Here is a 9,383-nt window from a genome sequence, read left to right as displayed (position 1 = left end):
TCATGCTGGATATAATCTGTCTTCCTTCTTTTGCTAGTCTTAGTTCTGTATTTCTTTTAACGTGTGTAGCTATAGTTCATTGACAGCATATGCCACAATTTATTTTTCACTTCCTTGGATCATCGCTTCTTTTTATTGTCCTTGTTATTAAAAATAACTGCTGATGTGAATTAACAATAACTGCTGATGTGAATATTCTTGCAAATATTCAAGGATTCCTCTAGTATGGAATCTTTGAAAAAGTACAGTGAATTAATAGGACACATAATATTATCACAGCACAAGCTTTATATGTACCAAATCTAGGAAACACAACAACCCCATATCCTACAGTAGTGAACTAGAGATTCACTGGTAATGGAGGGGAGGTATTCTAGGAGCATCTTGATGGGATTTGCCTTGCTATGATGCTACTCAGTCCGTGCCAGTTATCTATATTCCAAAACCTGTGGACTCATGCAAGAACTTTTCTTTCATAAACCTAATAATGACACTATATTGACCACGTTTTAGAAGAACTCTACCTGTGTATTCAGTCCTTTCTCAGAGAGTGTCATTTGAAGGTTTCTAGCCATCTTGCTAAATTTAGAAACTTGGAAAGATGGCAGATTCAGTTACCAGGTATAAACTGAGGTGACTTCTTTCCCAAATGAGATGTTCAAATCCTTTTAATTTCCATTTTGTATTTGAATCTTGGATCTCTGGAGCCCCAATGCTGTAATGAATGTGGATTCTGTCTTGTGACATGGCTCACATGTGTGCATGCATATTATGTGAGCACACATGTTAAGTTCTGTGCCTCACTAGATGCTACCATGGACTCTAGATATGGAAATGCTTAAGCCTATGAAATATGCCTTCTGAGAAAGGTTAATCCTTTAATTTCACATGTGTTTCATCTGGAAAATCAACTTGATCTGAAGCTGTTGATAGTCCTGAAGCATGTCTCCCCAGTGATCTTGTCACGCACACTACCTCTACCAGCAGCTACTCCCTCGAATGCTCCCTCTGTCTTTTCCAGACCTTAAAAAACTTCTACTTCTTTAAAGACATTAGAAACTTCTTTATTTTTATAATATCTTTTTCTGGAGCAATGGAGATGTTGCTAGTGTTCTATTTCCTGCTGTTGTTCTCTTACACATTTTTGGGAGGGAGACTCAGCTGAGTGTTTAACTGTTCAACCTGTTAAAACTTTTCTAACACATACAGGACTAGTACTGTTTGCAGGTTCAGAATGTTCTGTTTCCTTTTTCTGCCACTTTGTTTTGTGGTCCAGGAATTTGATTTGGCAGTATACTTCTCTAAATTTTTTTTTTTGTCTTATGACAGTCAAAAAATAAATGAGTACTGTATCTGTCAAAAGGAAGTGCTTTTCAAACATATCTTGTCTAACTTTACCTCCTGAAGTTGGATAACCCTGTCCAAGATGTACACCCCTGCAGAGCATGTAACTGAGGCCTGGACTCGATATATTATTATTGCTTGCTGGGCATTTGTGTTTGCTATGCTTCATCTTTTCTGTGCCTTTTATTCCACTTCTTGTTCAACTTCTCAAAGGAAACCCCTAATGACTAAGCAACAAATATATATCAATCCATTACAAATTATGTCAACTTAGTTAATACCAATTTATGAAATGAACGTTATGAGATTTTAAAGATTCTGTGCCAATCTTCCTGGTATTTTCCTCTCAATCCTGTCCAGATTTTCACATGTGAAGTGACCTAATAAACTACGTCTTCAAGGGGTAGTTTTACAATAGAGTTAATTATTGACTCTACATTTGGATCTCTTCCCAACCCCCATGGAAATGCATATGTATTTTCTCCAAAACAGATAGTTTAGTCTCTTTATGGAGCTTTGAATCTCTTTTTCTGTTGGATTTATTTGGGTATAAATATATTTCTGGTTTAATAACAACTTGGGGCACCTGAGTAGCTCAGTTGATTAAGCATCCAACTCTTAGTTTCAGCTCAGGTCATGATCTCATGGTTCGTGAGTTCAAGCCCTGCATCTTACAGTTTGTGACTTTGAGCCCTGCATTGGCCTCTGTGCTGAAAGTGTGGAGCCCACTTGGGATTCTCCCTCTCTCTCTGCTCTTCCCCTAGTTTCCCTCTTTCAAGATAAATAAATAAATTTTTAAAAAATAATTAAACCTTTTTTTCTTAAAACCCTTTTAAAGAAGTTTGACATGGGCATATCTTCTCTTTTATTTCATATGTATTTAGCTTCCTGTTAAGATCACAACCTATCGCTTAAAAACAATCTCTCTTCTTCTAAGTCATGCTATCTTTCTTTTTATATTTCCTTCATAATCCCATATTTATAGTCAGACTGAAGTACATTTTAAAAAGTATTGCAGTTTCTCCTAGATTTCCTGAGCAAACTGTTTCCTAGAATATACATATAAAAGCTTTAAAAAAAGATTTCCAAAGTTCATTGAGTTTGTTTGTTTGTTTTTGTGTCTCAACCAAAGTTTGCGGCATATTTTCTTATAATAAAGGGCTTCCATCTTGTTTGATTTGTTTGTTATTAAGGCCCATTATATTGTGATTGAAGTTACTCTCTCAGTCTCTAGTTAGCCAATATAAAGCCACTTCATAGCTGTGAATAAGTGGTAGGGCACAATTTGAGCTTAGGTACAATCAACATGAATAAAAAGTTTGCCTTTCTATAGTTCCTTTTCCTGAATGCATTTCAGAGGAATAAAACCTGGAGACCTATTCTAGCATTCAGCTACCTCAGGACACCAAATTTAAAGGTCTTGTGAAGGGGAGGGAACATAGCAAGTTTGGGAATTGAAAAATGTCCAATGTGGCTAGAACACAAACATGGAGAAGAAATTAAGGCCAGAAAAGTAGGCAAAGGGCTTGAGCAATAGCGGGAAGTCTGCTTTTGAGGTGAGAATCTTCAGAAAGTTTGTGCAGGACAATGAAACAGCTAACATCTTAGGAGAGGAATTATGACATGTAAATGAATAAAAATCATGGCAAAACTGCTGAAAGATACATCTCTTTGCCCGGCCATGATAGGGAAATTTGAAGGAAAGAACTCTACCTAATGGACACATATTTTTGTTGGACTCTATTGCTTCATCTTAGTTGTCTGTGTGCATTCTCTAGGACCGCACAGCTTTACCCAGACATTGTCCAGGAAGCTAGATCCAGCAAAAATTATTTGGATGGTGATAGTGCCTGAAGAAAGGAAAATTGAATAGAATGATGTTTTCCAAGTTCTGATTTCATTTTGTGAGTCATTTGGTGGAAGGAAAATCTTTCTTTCTTTCTTTCTTTCTTTCTTTCTTTCTTTCTTTCTTTCTTTCTCTCTTTCTTTTTCTTTTTTTTTTCTACTTGTCTCTCCAGGTGAAACTGGAGTTTTCATTTTAGTACAAGGAAATAATGTATCAATAAAATTACCAGAATTACTGTTATTTGTCCTCAAAAATAAGTTCATATTTAGCATAGTACAAGATGTAAAGCTGTTTTATTCCCACATTGAATATAGGCATAGCCACAAAATCTATTGTTCAAGAAAAAGAAAAGATGAATGTTTGTTCTTTCAAAATGTCTGAATTTTAGTTGAGTCTATGTTACTTTGGTTAATTTATTTCTGTATTATACTTTTTAAGAATTAAGTATATTTGGAGTGGATGGCTGGCTCAGTAGGTAAAGCATGTGATTTGATCTTGGGGTCATGAGTTCAAGCTCCATGTTGGGTGTAGAAGTTACTTAAAAAAATAAGTACATTTTATAAAAAAAGAATTAAGTATTTCCCATTTTAAAATGTACTTTACTAATCCACTTTTCTTTGAACATTAAACAAATATTTAATCAAAACTGTTTATTCTACATTGCTATTAGTTATTTTGTTATTATGGAAATCAGCATGAAGGACTTTTTAAAAAAATTCTGATATATAAGGGGCACCTGGGTGACTTAGTTGGTTAAGCATCCATCTTTGGCTGTAGTCATGATCTCATGGTCCATGAATTCTAGCCTCGCGTCTGGCTCTGTGCTTGTAGCTCAGAGCCTGGAGCCTGCTTCAGATTCTCTGTCTCCTTCTCTCTTTTCCCTTTTCCCATCAAGCTCCCCCACCTCAAAAATAAATAAAAATTAAAATTTTTTTCTGATATGTAGATAGTATTTCAGTTTTGCAATATAACTACATGAAAATTAAATTTTCATGTACATTTTTGTAACTGCCAAATTTTTGGTATTGTTAAATTTGCTTAAGTTCTCACATAGAAGTTAAATGATAAACTGCATTATAATTTACAATATTAATTGCCATTTATTGAGAACTTACTAATTATCAAGGCTATCAGGCTATCACTGATTAATTTATTTACTCTTTTATTCAACCTGCTGGATAACCAACTATGTGCCAGGCATTATCTGTAGTTGTTGGGTGAGTCAAACCAATAATGTCTCCGTGTAAACATTTTAGATCATAATGAAAGGCCAAAGTTTCATCAAATATCTTTACAAAAAAAAAAAATATTACGTAAGTGTTGTAGGTGCTCAGAGGGACAGACACAGACATTTCTAAAACAAAACAAAGGAGGGATGTCAGAAAAGGCATTCCTCATTTACCTCTCAGGATGAGTCAGTGAGCCTATACTCTGAGCCAGACTACCTGTATAAGAAACCTGGCTATGCCACCATTGCTGTTTGAACTTGGGCAAGTTAATAAAACATTCTGTCATCAGTTTTGTCATTTGTAAATGGAGATAAGTATAGTACCTTCTTATTTAGGTTCTTGTGAATATTAAATGTTTACAGGATTAAGTGACTAGCCCAGTGATAGTAAAAGAATAAGTTAGGATCTGAAGCCCAGTTTGGCTGACATCAGAATGCAAGTTTTAATTGTTGCATGGTTTTTACCAGCTAGTTAATAGAGAGAGAGACTTTGTAAGGATGCCCTATTTTCTGGGTAACAGTGTTCATCATGGTGCAAATCAATGTATTAATCTTTGATAAGGGGAATGCTTGTTTTTTCATAAGGAGATGCCTATGCAAGCTTCACTGTAGTTAGGCTGCTGAAGCTCTCTTTCTTTGTGAACTTATCTCCATGTTTGTCATATAGTGAAATATTTTATTTGTTATCTTTCATTAGGCCACATGAAGAAAAGTGTCATATAATAATTAAGGGCACAGACTGCAGAGCTAGACTGCTAAGGTGCAAATCTTGGCTCTGTCATTTAGTAGCTGCGTGACCAGAAGAGTGTTTAACAACTCTGTGCTTTAGTATCCTTTCTCTAAAATGGAGATGGTGATCATAGCAAGTGCCCCCTAAGGCTGCCCTAAATATCAAATGAATTAGTGTATATATAGAGCAAGTCCTGGCCCATAGTGAGCCTATGTAAGTGGCAAATAATGAACAAATATGTACCGTACTCTGTTGAAAGTTCTCTTTGTAGATGCAGTTTTTATCAAATCTAGTTCATTAAGCCACTTTAAAAAAAAACTAGCCATAGTCATTTGAAGCCTGAGAATCAAAATTACATTTAGTTTCTTTAAGCTTCTTATTATCCAAAACAACTTAATTTCCAGATTTAGGCATGTCGAAAGCAAACACACTAAGACAACAAAATGCATTTTCCCCCTGTCTCAAGATTGATTTTAAATCTTTTTACATTATTTTTTAATCTACCATGAATAAGGAAAACACACAACAAATAGAACTGGTTCTGTTTACCATGCCATCCCCTTGTTAGATACAGGAACTGGAAAAATTATCTCCTCAGGAATCACTCAAGAAAACAGTAGGTTAATTTTGCAAATGTACAGTGTTCTTTGAAGCAATTTCCATGCTTCATCACCTGCTATCTGAGTCACCATGAAAACCAACTAACTGAAAATTGTTTGTATCTCATTTAGGTATTTATAAATCAGTTTGTATAACACTGTCTACGAGACTAGCTGTGAACACCAAGAGCTTCAGTGATTTTTCTCCACGTACCTAGTTTCTCCAAACACCTGACTTTGCCCTTCAGTATTCTGCTGAAATAAAAGACATTTCATTTGCTAGAAACTATTCCACAGAATGGTAATAAATGAATTATTAGTCCCACAAATGTATCCTCAAATGTATAAAACAAATGAACACACAATTTTTTTTCTCTATTATTTTCCGTATAGTATGGTCTCAAACAGATGATAAGGAGACTAAGCTACAGTGGAAATCCACTCTAGACATCCAAATATGAGGTTTGAACAGGTCTCAAGGTGCAATGTTAGACATGGAGGAGCCTGAGTAGCCAACCAGCAGAATGATAAAAAACTAGCGGAAGGTAGAATCACCTAGTAAAAGTAGGCATACAGTTAAATTTTTATAGGATTTATTATGGCATCTTTACCAAGTGGAACTAAATGCAGACTAGGGGTGCACAGATGGAGTAAATCACAAGTAGTTGGTAACAAGGAAACAAACTGGGAAGATGGGTTTGAGGTCACTTTAAGTAAAAGTGTCAGAATCGGATTTAGGTCCTAGAAAATGACATTTCAGGCTTAGTGCTTTGGAAGAGCTTACACAATCAAGAAGCAGTTTATTTGCAAGATTATTGAACTTAGAGACTTTATCTGAATGCAGTGGAGGAGGAGGATCTTGTGAGACATTTCTAACTTGGTAGGACCCACCCTTCTCAGTTCAAATGAAAGTGATATGTATGGATTTCATAGTTGTTATCTCTAGGGGATATGTTTGGAGAAGTTACCTTTCTTTTCTTTTCTTTTCTTTTCTTTTCTTTTCTTTTCTTTTCTTTTCTTTTCGTTGTTTGTTTTAAGTTTATTTGTTTATTTTGAGAGAGAAAGGTTACATTTTTTTAAAGTTTATTTATTTTGAGAGAGAAAGCAGGAGAGCACAAGCAGGGGAGGGAGGGAGAGAGAGAGAGAGAGAGAGAGAGAGAGAGAGAGAGAGAGAGATTGAGAGAGAGAGAAAACCCAAGCAGATTCTGCGTGGTCATCACAGAGCCAGGTGCAGGGTTCCATCTTATAAGCGTGAGATCATGACCTGAGCTAAAATCAGGAGTCAGACGTTTAACCAACTGGGCCACCCAGGTGCCCCTAAGAGGTTACCTTTCTTACATGGTGCTGTGGATAAAGCTGGAATTTTGTGAAACAAAGTGCCTGAAGTGTGCAGGTGGTGGGTTCATTAGTAGACATCACTTGTACTGTGAGTACCAAAAACTAAGCATGCCAAAAGTGATTGATTTAAGAAATATTTACTTAGTACCTTCAAAGTGTTAAACTCTAGATTCCAGAATTACAGGTATGAATTAGTTAGTATGGCAGAGAAAAAGAATGCAGTTGACTTTCTAGTGATGGACGGAAACCAACTTTTACAGAAAGTTCCCTGGTATCTTTGTGAAATATACCCATTGGAAAACCCTTTTACTTTTACCTCCCAGTGACTTAGCTTTAGAATTGTCCAAAGTCAGAGGGGGAATAGGATGCTGCTATCAAGGATCCCACCAAACAAAAAGAGTAGGCAAGAGGGGCCATGTGAACCCAGAAAAAGATATGGATGTTGACAACTTAAAACATTGTACCTATAACACTAGGTTCTCAGAGCACGTTCATATAATTAGTTCATGTAATTAGTTCATGGCTCTATATACAAACCCTTATTAAAGCATTTACCATGCCTGGTAATGATTTATTTACTTCAATTTTCACTAGTTAACATGAACCTTTTAAAAGTAAAACTGAGTCTTAGTCATAGTTGTTTCTGTTTCACAATTTCTTGCTGAATGGTTGAATGAATATACAGGTATTATTGTGACATGAGATAACACAGGAAAAAACTAGAAGGCACATTGAAATATGTTGAAGCCAATTATTCCCACATCAAACTACATTTAATATTATAGGCAATCACATTCACTTTCAACATGAGCAGCTTTGATTCACAGGGTTGTAAATTTAAGACTTATGTGAAAAAGTCCTTCTGTGGTTTCAATAAATTTGATGAACTTTGGTTTAAACATCTAAAGGCGAATTAAATCTATCCTTGTTATGGACCATCTAATATTTCTTTGTTTGCCAATGTGCACTGTGGATAATAAGCAGGGAATGCAGTAGTAAAAGTTTTTCCCCCACAAAAAAATCTGTGAAAGCAGCATGTTTTCAAAGAAAGATTTAAGAAGTGCCAATTTATATCATAAGTTGAAATTATTGCTACAACAGCAAATATTTACTCAAATTATTGCTACAACAGTTTTATTTACTCAAATAGATAACCTATATTTAAGGAACTAGAGCTATTTAAACTAGAATGAGATAATATTGTAGAAAATATGTTAACTCATCAGCAATTTTCAAATTCAATCTCACAGTTTTAAATAATTAATAAAATTGATTATATATATACATATATATGTATATATATGTAGGTAGTAGATTCCTCAACATCTACATTAAAGATCTATAGAATGCACTTCAAAACACAAATCTGGTTGCCCTAAAACAAAACAAACAAAAACCAATAAAAATATTTCAGTCAGAAGACAAGTAGAGACAATTCATGAATCATCTTTACAATTCATCATAAATTATTACTCATTTGAGGAGTGCAGTAATTTGGAAGTTTCAATTAAATAACCCCAACTGAGTTAAAGTTCATGTTGAGAATGCTAGAAGTCAGATTTTGTCCAAGAGAATTTTTAAAGCTGAAAAGAATCTATTAAGTCTCAGAAATGTACATAAGAGTTTAAATAGCATGACTTTATTGACACACTGCCTAATCATATAAATTATATGGAACACACGGGCATTAGAAAATTGGAGGTGTTGATTTTTAACATGAATATTAATAGGAGGAGGAGAGTAATTGCATTATATAGATTTCTATAATCAATTAGCCTATGTTTTACCTTCTCAGAAAAGAAAAAAAAAAGTCAAGGCATAATTGGAACCTAAAGAGAACTCATCAAACCTACACTTAATTTTTGTAAGGGCAATTTACTGAGTCAGAAGAATCCCAGAATATACACTTATTCTGTATGAATGAAGTTTTGGGTGATAAGTGGTAAGACTCAAGGTGAGGAATAGCATGTGTGATGTTTTAATCTCTTCTTTCAGTTAAAGGTCATGACTTTGGAAAGGGAAGAGGATGTGTACTGTAAGCAGCTAACTACACAAATGGTGCTAAGGAATAGATTATTGGTTATGGTCCCAAAGAAATGGACTCTTAAGAAGGTTACACCTCATCTCAGATCAAGGTTTATCTAAACTTAGGAGCCCTCACTAAGACATACACTTGTCTTAGTATCTTTATAGAAATAATTTCTTTAATTCTTATAAGACTCCTGTAGGAACTGCATCTTAAGATCTCCTGCTTATGGACAAGGTCACTGAAGTTCAGACAAATTATCTAAATTAATA

Source organism: Felis catus, chromosome D4 (genome assembly GCF_018350175.1).
Source record: "Felis catus isolate Fca126 chromosome D4, F.catus_Fca126_mat1.0, whole genome shotgun sequence".
In the NCBI taxonomy this organism is placed as follows: Eukaryota; Metazoa; Chordata; class Mammalia; order Carnivora; family Felidae; genus Felis; species Felis catus.
The sequence above is the reverse complement of the archived record's forward strand: the minus strand, read 5'-3'. Positions refer to the sequence as shown.